This window comes from Pinus tabuliformis, chromosome 1_1, assembly GCF_031772625.1.
Source record: "Pinus tabuliformis cultivar Carrire ecotype Pingquan chromosome 1_1, CPIR1, whole genome shotgun sequence".
NCBI lineage: Eukaryota > Viridiplantae > Streptophyta > Pinopsida > Pinales > Pinaceae > Pinus > Pinus tabuliformis.
The window spans coordinates 971,121,314-971,135,817 of NC_142297.1; positions in this window are offsets into that span (position 1 = coordinate 971,121,314).

Here is a 14,504-nt window from a genome sequence, read left to right on the forward strand (position 1 = left end):
TGCCAATCATGAATATTCTCTACAACATCTGTTTTGGTCGAGATATTTATGGCTATTGTCTCTTCAATATTGGACAGGTTTCGCTCGGAATCCACCGTATTTACAGTATTTGAAAGGAATTCAAAGACTGAAGGGTGATAAAGGTCACCTTGAGTATCTTCTTCGCAATCTGGAAGAAGGGAACGATGGTGGTAATCATTCCATGGTTTTCCTTCAATCATCTTTGATTCGATAATTCCTTCGTCGGTTCCATGCACTCGCGACCAAGGATCTGAAGGGGTACCATATTCTCTAGACCTATCTACCCAAATGCTTGACGAGCGTTGATTCGGGTTCGCCTCCCATGCCTGAAACATTGATTGCTACAATATTTCTATTGGGCTTGGGGGCAAAACCATTGCATGATCCATGTTGATATCGTCTTCTGAGATCTTCGTAGAAGATATCATATTGCAGGCTCCTACCAATGCTACTTCTCCTATATAGATTGGAGGCAGAAGTGCGAAAGTTCCCATTAATGTGGGGTCTTTCAGTAGGCCTACTCCAATATCCTGAAGCGGATGGGTGCTTCCATGGATCATGGGAATGCTTCCTGTAACTTGTGAACCATTAGGGAGGAAGTTTTGTTGGTCAACGATCGTAATCCCCCCTTGAAAGGGGAATGCGATCTTTCTAAAATAGGTCGACACAACAGCTTGCATGCCATAAATCCACGGTCTTCTCAGTAGGATGTTGTAATCAAGATTCCCATCGATGACTTTAACATCTATTTATACTGTTTTTCCCCCTAGTTCAACCTTCAAGTTATTTAGGATACCATATGGGGTATATGTCCTTTCGTCAAATGATTTTAATGTTGTTGAGGATCGTGACAAGGTTGGAGATCCTAAAGTTTTCCAGCAACTCATCGACATTATACATGTAGATGCCCCCTCATCAATAATTGTTCGATGAATAGTTTTGTTGAGGGCTTTCACTTGGATAAGGAAAGCTAGTTGAGCTGGTAACTGAGGATCATATCCTTTGTGGTCAAAGGATACAAGATTGGAATCCTTAGGATCAACCCCACCAATGGCTGATAATAAAGCCTGCCTTTGGGATGGACAATTTTGTAGTACTTCAAGAGTCGACATAGCGGATGGCGATTGGGCCAAATCTTCCACTATGTTATAATGTTGCGCTGCTCTGGCGCGAGGATTAAATGTCGACTTGTGTACTACTCCCTTTGGCGGTTTTATTGTTAATTCAGGAATGATGGGTGGTACAACTTCTGTCGAAGTTGTTGTCGAACTGCTTGGTTGATCTTTTTCCTTGCCGTTTGATAGCTGCGGATTCCTGTAATCTTTGTTCCTTGTCGAAATCAACGCATCATTTTGTTGCTTCGAAATCGATAACATTAGCACTTGCGACGGGGAAGCATTTCCGCTATCAACCAGATTTGCGCCTGGATTTGGAAACGGGTCAGTTAACACAGCTGAGGTTTGCGAACTCTTAAAGAATTTTTTAAGCTCAGCTTTGTATGGACATTCTGAGGTCCAATTCTTTTCATCACATATCTGACACCCTGATGCGGGGGGTTTCCTATTTCCAGGAGGGTTTGAAGAAGGTTTTTCAGGAGATGACTCTCCTTGTTTCTTCTTCTTCCCTTTTCTTTGCTTCTTCTTGCTTCCTGGTTGTTTGGTTTCTTTGCCCTTATCTGCTGATACGGCATTTACTTCCGAAGCAAGAATTTCTTCTTTTGCATTTTGATCTGAATTCTTACGGGCCTTCTTGGAGTTGGCCCTTGTCGATTTCGCGCTTGTCGTGCCAATCACACCATCGGCGACATGAGAGTCATTATTTGATTTAGGAGGAGGAGGAATTGAAAATTCCAGTCTAGGGGCGTCAGGTATTTTGTCATAGAGCGTGCCAGACTGAGTATAGACCAAGTCTAGATATTGCGCACGAGCGATAACTTGCTCTTCTGTTACGACTCCCCCCTTCGCCACATCTTCCGTTATGGCAGGAAGTAACGACTTGATAAACCATTCAGCTAATAGCTGATCGGGAACGTATGTTTTTACCATCCTACGATGACGTCGCCACTCATGTATATGATCAGATATGTGAGTAGCGGTTGTCTGTTTGAAGTTGGTTAGTATTTCCGTTCCTGTTTCATACCTTATCGGTAATTGAAAATGGGTTAAGAAAGTCGTGGCTAAGGTGCTGAAATTGTCGAACGAAGCTCTAGGCAATTCAATATACCATTTTGCCGCTGGACCCGTTAACGTCCTCTAAAAAAGGCGAAGCCTTATCGAATCATCGTTCAGGGTGTTTGATGAAAACCACAGATGAAATGTCATCACGTGATTCGATGGGTCCTCAGCTGGATTTCCATTAAATTTAGGAATGTCTGATGGAAGTTTGTGAGGAATCGCTGGCCACCAAAGGGCGTAAGCAATCGGATCGTTTGTTAACCGGTGTAAATCGGGTAACTCTAAAGTTGCCACGAATGGTAACTGTTGATTCAGGTTAGGCGAAGCGTACCCAGGATACGATGGAATCGCCTGAACAGTTGGTCTTTGCATACCAGCATAATGTAGTTGATGCTGGTATGACTGATACGACTGCTGGACTTGACCACTGTAAAGTGGTTGATTTTGACCGTTTTGAATGTACAGTTGTCCACCGTTCGCAAAGATTTGCTGCTCAGAACCTTGGTACACTTGTTGGAATTGTGGTTGTTGGTATTGCACCAGCCACAGCTGTGAAGCCATGCTCTGTTGCGGCATGCTAATCGTCGGACCAAGATGTGGGGTAATTGTACCCGTTTGGACCTGTGTCGCCCCACCAGTAGGCGATTGTGGTTGAGTCATAGGGTCAAGGGGCTGTTGCATTACAACCTGAGAAATCTGAGGTTGACATACAACAGGCATCGTTTGAACTTGTGACACGGTTACAATAGCCGGTGTAGTTGGGATGTTCGTCACAGGTACACATTGTTGCATAGAATACACAACTCTTGGTTGTTGGGGTAGCATAGGTACCCAACCACTTGTCGTAATTCCAGTATAACCTGAATATTGCTGAGAACTCCCGTATGGATATCCTCCCGGAGGGAGTAACGAAAGGGCATACTACCCCCCATACGGTGGTAATCTGGAACTCAAGGGAATTGCTTGCCCTTGTGGACTGGATGGCCCAAATTGACCTCCAAATGGATCAATTTGTCGAGTCTCAACATAAGAGTTGCCAGATATTATTCCAGAGGAACAAACAGGAACAGACCACACTGTCGAAATAGTCCCTGGATGGACTCCTTCTAGCTGTTGTGAGCTAGTCGGGACAGATGGTATGCCGGCAAACATTGTCGGAGTGACGGCAGGAAGTTCTGCTGTCGCTGTGTCATTCGACATAGTCCTAGATGTTGACGGTTGTTCAGACATTTTGAGTCTATCCAAAAGATTACCTAGCAATTCTATAGGAACTTCCATTGGTGGTAGACTAACTTCTGATGTCGAAGGAAATAGAGTGACCCCGACTCCAAAATGTGTCGTAGTACTTGCTTGCGGATCTTCTACAATTTCCTCTATCGCAATCAAACCAGGTGGAAGGGGAAGACCGTCAGGTCCGTAAAATATTTATGGTGCCGAAGAAGGGGTTGAATCGACAGCGACAGATGTTTGAGGAGCAAGACTCTCTGGACCGGTTGCAGATGGAATTGGTTCAGTAACACAAGTGTTTGCTCTCAGACTAGGATCAATATCACTGTCCTTCTGTGGCTGTTGAACTTCTTCTGTAGAGGCAGGGTTTCCAGAAACGTTTGGAGTAACCGGAATCTCAGATGTTGTCGGAACACTTGTTCTAACTTTTATAGGAGATTTCGAACCGGTTAAACGAGTCCGCTTTGTCCGTACTGTTTTCGATTTCGGAGACAAAGACAGTTGACTCGTAAGCCTCCGCGAACGACGGGGTTTCAATTGAATTTCTTCCACGATTGCGGATTACTCGATCAACCAAAATAAAAAAGGGGAAAATGTGTTTCCGAATTAAATGAATTGTTAGACGCTTTTAGACACAACTTGCTTTTTCAATTTTAAAGAGTCGAGAAAAAGCTAAAGATGACTCTAGTCTTCTTCGATGTTTTAACGAGCCCGAAGTGACAAATGCTCGGATGGACTTTTTCCGTTATAGAGTCTGAAAAAGGCCAAAAGGAACTGCTCTGGAGTTCTAGGTAGAGGGTGTGCCAAACTTTTGGCAAAACCACAGAATACTTTTTAAGGTACGGGCAGTCAATCTTCCCGAATGCTGTGTTCAGTGCATTGCGATCAGTAGGGCGGCCGACACGGCTTCCTATGGATAAAGGCTTTATTCCTATAGGGGTCTCCCAATATATACGCGACGGTACGTGGGAGCACAATCCGTACTGATACTTATCGCTTCACCGTGGAGGAATCACCCAACCACTCAACGGTAAGATATCAGGTTTTACGACGCCGGAACACGTCTCTAGCCTAGACCTCTATGTTGTGCGTTATGTTACAAAGCGTTGTTAAGTTCATTCAATTTATTTTAGGTTGATCTTTTTTAGAATTTTTCCTTTTTGGATCACCACGAGATGTATGGTACAACTCCTAAATGCAGTCTAAAGATGATAAGCAAGCTTTTTATATCTTTTCAACAAATGAAAATCCTAGCTACAAGGGGAAAAGAAAGACATCATCTTTTCTCACAGAGCATAGAGCACACAGTAATGCACTTTTCCTAAATCAACATACAAGCTGTCAAGATGAAAATGCACAAATGCATGTATTTCTTTTCTCTTCCTTAATATTGATGTGCTATCAAGAAAGCTGTTGTATAAATTTGAATTCGATTTCAAGTGAAAACATAAACAAGTTCCTTTTTCAAAATCAAAAGACGATTACGACACCTTATGATTTACTTGTTTCGACACTAGAAATGCATAAATTCAAACCAAATGACAGAAGTAAAAGCTAAATCAACTATGAACAGCAAACAAACTCACTCCTAAGATCAAAACGACACTTATGACAGGTCAAGATCTAAGGGCGACAGTATGACTAGTTTACTTCTGTAATGGGAAACTGCAAATGATGTAACAAATACACAAAGAACAAATACAGTTTCTTTACACAACTGAGGTGGAATTGAGGCAAAGAGAGGTGGTTTCAGATAGGTATACTGACTGATAACAGGCTGCAAAAAACAGAGGTGAAATTGAGCAAAAAGAAACAGGGAAACACAACTGCACAAGGCAAAGACTGTTTCAGCGCAGGTCTAACACAGAGGTTTTGACATTCAGCGCAGGTAGCCTTCACGGGACCTGCGTTGAAATGCAAAACCTCTTCTTTGGGTCTGCGCTGAAGCAGAAACGAGAATTGTTTCTGGGTTCTGGGTTACAGATTTCAGTCAAATTCACAGTTTTTGGCCAAATAAAAGCTATCAATCAAGTACAATCTAAAGGATGATTCAAAGGAGGATGAAGATCTATCACTAAGGACTGTTAGAGCACTTGTGAATCAGCTAATTAGATCATAAACAGGCCCAGTGGGTGGAATAGAGTAGCTGCCCTCTAATTTTCATTTGAAGAAGACAAATGCAGTTCGATTCGGTACTCTTTGAGTTTATGAAATGAATAGCAAAAACACAAATAAACCAACAGGATACTCTTCCCAGCGGAGTTGCCAATTTGTTGTTGGGAAAAGTATCCAACACGGAATTCCCCTATCCCACTCTAAGGAGTGATAGTGCCTTAGCAACAAACAAGACAAAACGATCCGAGTATTCTTCTTTATGAAATGTAAATAGAGGGGAAGGATGTAACTAACCGATGTCTTCCGCTAGTTTGTTGATCCCGTCTCTCTCTCTTCTGTTTGCTTCCCGCTGCTTGCTCCTTCACTGGCCCAACTACACCAAGTTCCTGCAAGATCACAAGAGAGGGAAACTACAAAGAGCATAGATTCACATTCATAACTAGTTTAGGATTAGAATAAACTAAATATGCAAATACAACAAAACATCATTGATATACCAGCATATAGGAGAAACTCAAATGGTTTTATTGATATGAATAACAAGGTTCAGCAAGAGATACAACCAAGAGAGGTCCAATCCAGCATCACCTTCCCAGCAAATGGAATCCCTCCTTCACCTCCTTCAAAGCAAATCACCCAATAGTTCAAACCTCAAACCAACAACAATTCTTTGTAAATACCAAATTCCAGCCTCCTGAACCTCTGGGTGAGAGATCCATATATAGATGTTTGGAGAGAGGATGAGTCAGCTTGAGATCTAACTAGTGTCCACTCCCTCTGTCAGTTCTTATTTCCACTTGGAGGTTCTTGCTTCCACTTGGAGGTTGAGAACCTCTTACTCATCAATAGTCGAATTCACTGAGGCAAGTGTCATTGAGGAAGATTCTGAAAGCTTCCAGTGCTTGGACACCTTGCTAAATGACCTTGCCATTTGGCATTTCTCGCTCAACGCACCTGGGTAGTGCTTCTACCTGCGTTGCAGTGCAGGTAGCCAGTGTAAGACTTGCATTTCAGTGCAGACAGCTAATAGAGCTCTTGACATGATCCTGAATTGACTTGTTTTTGAGCAGTTTCTGGTGGAGAACTTCTGTGAATTGCTGTGGTTTGTTAGCCTTGTTCCTCTAGGGGTAGGAACAACATGTTTAGGGACTTTGGATCCCTTAGATTATGGACATTTCATGCTTATAGCTGTAAGGCACAAAAATGTCTATAACAAATACCATTGCCAATTGTGTGTCTGAGTGAAATGTCACAAACCTCCATAATGGTGATGACGTGACTTCTAGAAATCCCGCAACCACTTTACTAAGAGCTTGATAAGTATAAGGGTCACTATCATAGTCAATGTTTGGAATATTGAAACCATGGGGAACATCTGCAATAACTAGGGCATAATCGCTTTTAGGTATGAGTTTAGCAATGTCTTCACAGTCACCTTGTATTACTTGATATTGAATAATGTCTAGCCCATTCCAAATGAAATGAGTAAGAGTTGGATCAAGTTCAACATTCTTAATACGTTGCTTCCTCAGTCTTTCGATCTTTAATTTTTCAATAAAGGTTCTGAAACTATCTAGTGCTCCATTATCATCCTTCTTCATCTTTTATAAAATAAATAAATATATGTGTAAGTTATAAATTAAAAATATTACACAGATGAATAAAAATGAATGTATAAATAAAGATACCTTTTTAAATGCCAGATAAATTTTTTTTAATGTTGATGTAGAACTTGAATCTGGATAGTTGCGTACAACATCATCCCAACTATCTTCATTCAACAATTTAACCATTTGTTCTTGACTTTTCATGTAAACTTTGTGACTTCATAGATAAAGTAACAAAAAGTTATTATAATGATATGTATAACAATACTACCAAGAACAATATGTTTTATTTAAAAGAAAATTATAGTCTAGAAATAAATAAAAATAATTCAACAGACTTACTTTTGAAATTCCTCAGACATTTCCTCCAATGATAATTCCCATGACCTCACACGAGATAATATTGTTTTGATAATTTTTTCATCTTTCACTCCTTGCATTGCTCTCCAAGGTGTGATAGTCATATCTTCTGGAAGCTGCTTCATTTCAAAACTTGATTTATTGTTGCTACATATCAATGGCTTAGACTTTTTGACCTTCTGGTTTTTAATGCTAATGTTTTCCCACATGCTAAAAATATCATTAATCAACTTCTATACATCTCAAGTTCTAAATGCCAACTGGAAAATGTTATCAACACCTCTAAATAAATCACTAATTTTGCTGCCTTTTCCACCTTTTGAATTGATTTTCTCTTCAATTTGATAGCCTATTTCCATATAACATTCATTTCGGAAATCTACAGTGACATTTATCCTATCCCCACCATATTTTTCTTGAAATTCACTATAAACAAATCTAACCCTTTGGATGAAAGTCATAGACATCCTATATTCATTTTCAGAATTATGATCCCATGCCACTAACTTTGTTTATGTATCTGATAAACTAGCGTAAATGATACATTTCATTGTTTCAAAACATGGGTTATTAGGATATTCCTCCATCAATTGTCTTTGAGCTTCCACAGAATGGTTCCCCCCAAGTACATAGTAATTGTATTCAAAACATTTTGACTTACCAAATGCTTCCTTGTTGGGAACTTGAACTGGATCAACAAGAAGCACATAACTAACCACATGCGCATATGGATTGTACCTCATCAATGTCTTCAAGTTGTGAACATGTAGATGATGTGGCTTTCTGACTTGATATTGACATTGTCCTTCACTTGCCTTATAGGTTTGTCTGACATTAAGCTGAAATGTATGACCACCATCATTTAAGTTTCTCTTTGTCAAATTCTGTCGAATGGCATTTTGTTTTTTTTTTATAATTCCATCCTCTAAATCAGCTCCTGGTGTAATGATTTCTCTGCTTTCTTTTTAAGTTTCACTAGGTTCTTGACTGCTGGTAATGACTACTTAAAAATCTTCAACTTTATTTTTCTTCTTCATAACATTCTCATCATTAACTGTAACATATTTATTTTTGGGCATTGTTACTTTTGGTCTTTTACGGATCTTCTCAGTTCCAATATCATCTTCAGTAAGGGTAACATATGCTTCACTATCAGTTTCAACTTCATCGTCTTCAAAAATAACTTGTCTACCCTTGCTAGATTTATCCACTAGAGGCCTTTTTTTCTGATCCCTTGGATGTAGTTTTGTAGCATCATCAATTACTACATTTTGCTTGTTTTCCATATCTTCTTCTGACACTGAGTAGAAACTGCTGACAACTTTCATAATATCATGCTCTATGAAATGAATGCCTCCCAACCTAATTGAACAACTTTCAACAAAATTCTGCCAAAAAAAATATCATATGTCAATAAAAACAAAGTTAAAAAATATAGTGAGACAGTTACAAGAACGCAAAATACAAATATAAATAACAATACTTACGATATTTTGTTTCATCTCATTTATGATTTGTTTACACAACTTTGTAGATACCTCTCTCGTGTCATACAATGAATATGATAGCCGATATTTAATCCTTTCATGTGACTTGGGAGGTTTTGTAAGTATGTAAACAAATTCAGTGCCCGGTACCAAACACATATTTATGACTCTTCCCATCACCTCATAAATTCACTTATCATTCGGTATATCGATATATAGATATATATTCACATTTTGGCTTTCTCTTTCTTTCACATACCAGATTCTTGATGGAAATTTCACTTCTTTTGAATTCTTCCAATATGAAATCATCTTCTTATCATTTGAGGCACTTGAAAGATTTGTAGCCATGAGCTCAGGTGGAGTTTGTTCACCAATGTTTTTTGAAGATCCACCTTTAAGAGTCTTTGGTCCAGAAAGATTCACAAAAATCTTCTTTGATGCCATTTTCCTAAAAAAAGAAACACATAAATCAGTAAATAACGAAAACATATTAACTTAAATTAACAACGAAAATATATCATAAATTTTTAATTTGTATAATCAGATCATTGAAATTAAAAAAATATTAATACTAAGAAAATTTGCCACCACCCTGCGGGCAGGCGGGCCACCAGGGTGGCGGGGGGGAGGTTGTGGCAACAACTTCTACCATTTCTCCCCACATTGATCTCCTTCTCCGTCTTCAATCTACCCCTCAGGGGGGAGGCTAAGGGGTAGATTGAAGACAGAGAAGGAGATCAATGTGGCAAGAAATGGTAGAAGTTGTTACCACAGCCTCCCCCTGCGCCACCCCGGCGGCCCGCTCGCCCACGGGGTGGCTACCAGGGTGTTATAGACATTTTTGTGCCTCGCGACATGGAGCATGAAATGTCAATAATTACAGGGATCCTCAGTCCCTAAACATGTTGTTCTTACCCCTAAAAGAGCAAGGTCATCAAACCACAGCACTTCCAATCAGTTCTCCACCTGAAAACACTTCAAAACAGGCTAATTTTGGATCATGTCAGCTGCTCCACTGAGCATCTGCGCTGGAATGCAACTGCTCCTCCTTGTACCTGCGCTGAGAGTCAGATCTAATGAAGGCTACCTGCGCTGGGCGAGATTGGCCAAGTGGCACAGTCATTCTGCAAGGTGTCAACTGCCCAGGAAGCTTCCAAACTGACACTTGGTTCATGAGATTCGCCCTGTGATGAGTAAGAGGTACTTGATCACCATGTGTAAGCAAGGATCTCCAAGTGGACTCAAGAACTGAAGTTTAACTGAAGAGGGAGAGGACACAAGGCAGCTTCATGTCAGTCTCAAGTTGACTCATCCTCTCTTCTTCTACCCTATATATAGAGCTCTTCTATGAGGTCTAGGCAGGCTGGAATTTTGTGCAAAGCAAGGAGGTGCTGTTGGTTTACAGTTAGAGCTATTGGGTGATTGTTTTACTAGAGGTGAAGAGGAGAGTTCTTGCTGCTGGGGAGGTGCTGCTGGATTGGAGCCATCAATGGTTGTAACCTTCTCAGAACCCTGTTACTTCTATCAATAAAGTTTTGAATGTTCTCCTATATACTTGTATTGCATTGATGTATTGTATTTACTTGTATATTTGATTCACTCTAATCCATGCATCAGTTATGAGTACATGTATCTTGTAGTTTCCTCTCTTGTTTTGTGCAGGATCTGTGTGTAGCTGGACCGGCAAAGAGAGCAAAGAGCTGGGAACAAGAGACAAAGAGAGAGGATAAGGATCGACTAAGCGAAAGACACCAGGTTGGTTAATCTTTTCTTCCTTCTCTCTGTACTTTCATAAAGGAAAACATTAAAGCTTTACTTTCAGTTGTTGCTAAAGACTGTCACCTTTAGAGTAGGGATAGGGTCATCCGAGTCGGATACTTTTCCCCACAACAAACTGGCAACTCCGCTGGGGAGCCTAGTATCTTGTTGGTGTTTGTAGTATTTTGCTATTCATTTCTTGAAGAAAAGAGTACCAAATCGAAAAGCTTTTGACTATATCAAAAGCGAAGTAGAGGGACTGCTACTCTTGCTCATTTGCTGAGCAAATTCAAGATTTGAAGAGCTTATCTACAAAAGACTCTTTACTATTTGTGATAGATTTTCATCCTCTTGATCATCCCTTAACCTGTACTTGACCTATAGCTTTTTATTTCAGCAAAAACAGTGCATTTTTGAGCTTTTTATGACCCGGAATTCCTTGTAAACGCAACTCTCGTGTCTCAGTGCAGGCTGTCCACAGGCAGTCTGCATTTCAGCGCAGGTTCTCCCTTCGGGAACTGTGCTGAGAGTCAAACTGACAGACCAGAGCCTGTGCTGGTCCAGTTAGCCAGTGTCTTGCTGAGGTTTCCCTTTGTGTCTGAGCCCTGTTTTCACTGATTTTTTGCTGATTGCTTGCTGGTCATTGTACTTGCTGTAAACCATTCTCCTTGACATTATTTCGCCTCAGTTGTGTGATGAAACTGTGAATGTTCTTTCAGTATTTCTTGTTTCGGTTACAGTTTCCCATTGTGAAAAGCGAACCAGTATAGCTGTGGCCTCTTAGATCCTGAACTGTAAAAGTGTCTTTGTGATCTTATGAGCTAGTTTTATTACTGTTCATGGCTGTTTGAGTTTGTTTGTTTTTCATATTATGGTTTGAATTCATATATTTTTAGTGTTGAAACAAGTACCTGTAAGGTGTCTTTTCATTTTAGACGAAACTTGTTTGTTTACGCTTCAAATTGAATTCGAAAATTATACAACAATTTCCTTTTGTCTACATCAACATTAAAGGAAAAGAAAAGAAATACATGCATCTTGCATTTGCATTTTTTGATAAGTTTGCATGTCTGATCTAGGAGAAAGTGCATTAGTTTGTGCTTTGTGCTCTGTGTGGAAAGATATTGTTTTTCTCTCCCCTCAGTAGTTAGGATTTTCAAAGCTAAAAAGATTGTGAAAGCTTGCTTATCATTTTAGCTGCATTTAGGAATTTGTACCAATACATCTCGTGGTGATCCTGAAAGACAAACTGATAAACAAGATCAACTTAAAATATATTGAATGAATCTAAAAACGCATTGTAACATAACGCTCACAATAGAGGTCTAGGTAGAGACGTGTTCTGGCGTCGTTAAACGTAGTGACTGTCGATCTCTACGAAGGTGGGTGATTCCTCCTGAGGGACAATAGCACTAATACAGACTTGAGCTCCCGCGTACCGTCGCGTATATTGGGAGACCCCTATAGGCAATTATCCTTTATCCTTAGGAAGCCGTGTCGACCGCCCTACTGATCACGATGCAGTGAACACAGCATTCACGAAGATCGACCACCCGTACCGTAAAACGTATTCTGTGGTTTCGCGAAAGGTTTGGCACACCCTCTGCCTAGATCTCCAGAGCAGTTTCTTTTGGCCCTTTTCAAACTCTATAACTGAAAAGGTCCAACCGAGCATTTGTCACTTCGGGCTCGTTAATACATCGAAGGCGACTAGAGTCATCTTTAGCTTTTTCTCGACTCTTAAAACATGAAAAAGCAAAGTTATGTCTAAAAGCGTCTAATAAAATTCATTCAATACGGAAACATAATTCCCCTTTTTGTATTTTAGTTGATCAAGTAATCCGCAACCGTGGAGGAAAGTCAATTAAAACTCCGTCGTTCGGGGAGACTCGCGAGTCAACCGTCTTTGTCTCCGGAACCGAGAGTAGTACGGACGAAGCGAACTCGCTGGACCAGGTCAAAATCTCCCAATAAAGTTAGAACGGAAGTTCCAACAACATCTGAGATTCTGGTCACTCCTGATATTTCTGGAATCCCTGCCTCTATTGAAGAAGTTCAATAGCAACAGAAGGACAGTTGTACTAATCCTAGTCTGAAGACAAGTACTTGCATAACTGAACCAGTTCCATCTGAAACCGGTCCACAGAGTCTTGTTGTTCAAACAACTGTCGCTGTCGAAGCAACCCCTTCTTCGGCACTAGAAATCTTTTACAGACCTGACGGTCTTCCTCTTCCTCCTGGTCTGATTGCAATAGAGGAAATCGTAGAGGACCAGCAAGCAAATACTCCAACTCATTTTGGAGTAGGCACCACTCTTTTTCCTTCTGCATCAGAAGTTTGTCCATCGCCACTGGAAGTTCCTGAAGAATCGTTAGGAAGTTTATTGGATAGACTTAAAATGTCTGAGCAACCGTCGACATCTAGGACTGTGCCAAATGACACAGCGATAGCAGAATTTCCTGCTGTCACTCCAACGATGTTTGCCAGCAACCATCTGTCCCAACTAGTTCTCATCAACTAGAAGGAGTCCACCCAGGGACTATTATGACAACTTGGTCTGTTCCAGTTTGTTCTTCCGGTATAATACCTAGTAATTCTTATGTTGAAACTAGACAAATTGATCCCTTTGGGAATCAGTTTAGACCATCCAGTCCTCAAAGGCAATCTACACCCTTGAGCTCCGGATTGTTACCGTATGGGGGGCAATATGCCCTTTCACTTCCTCTTCCGGGGGGATACCCATACGACAGTTTTCAACCACATTCAGGTTTGACTGAAGTAACGACAAGTGGTTGGGTACCTATGTTACCCCAACAACCAAGAGTTGTATATTCCATGCAACAATGTGTACCTATGTCTAGTATCCCGACGACGCCAGCAATTGTAACCGTGTCGCAAGTTCAATCGATGCCTGTTGTATGTCAACCCCAAGTTGTAATGCAACAGCCTATTGACCCTGCAACACAACCATAATCGCCGACTGCCAGGACGACACAGATACAAATGGGAACCATAACCCCGCATCTTGGTCCGTCGGTTAGTGTCGCACATCAAAACATGGCTTCACAACCATGGATGGTGCAATACCAACAACCTCAGTTTCAACAGGTGTACCAGGGATCTGAGCAACAGATCTTTGCGAATAGTGGGCAACCCTATATTCAGAACGGGTTAAACCAACCACTTTACAGTGGCCAAGCCCACCAACCATATCAGTCATATCAACATCAGTTGCATTATGCTGGTGTGCAAAGGCCTACTCCTCAGGCGATTCCATCGTATCCTGGGTACGCCTCGCCAAACCTGAATTAGCAGTTGCCATTCATGGCGACCTTAGAATTACCAGACTTACATCGATTGACGAACGATCCAATCGCCTATGCCCATTGGTGGCCAGCGATTCCTCACAAACTTCCTTCGGACATTCCTAAATTCAATGGAAATCCGGGCGAAGACCCGTCGAATCATGTGATGACATTCCATCTGTGGTGTTCGTCGAATACCTTGAATGATGATTCGATAAGGCTTCGCCTTTTCCAGAGGACATTGACTGGTCCGGCGGCTAAATGGTATATTGAATTACCTAGAGCCTCGTTCGACAATTTTAGTTCCCTAGCCACGACTTTCTTAACACACTTTCAGTTACCTATAAGGTACGAAACTGGAACAAAGATCTTGACCAATTTTAAGCAGACAACGGCCACACATATATCAGATCATATACATGAGTGGCGTCGTCGGCGCAGAATGGT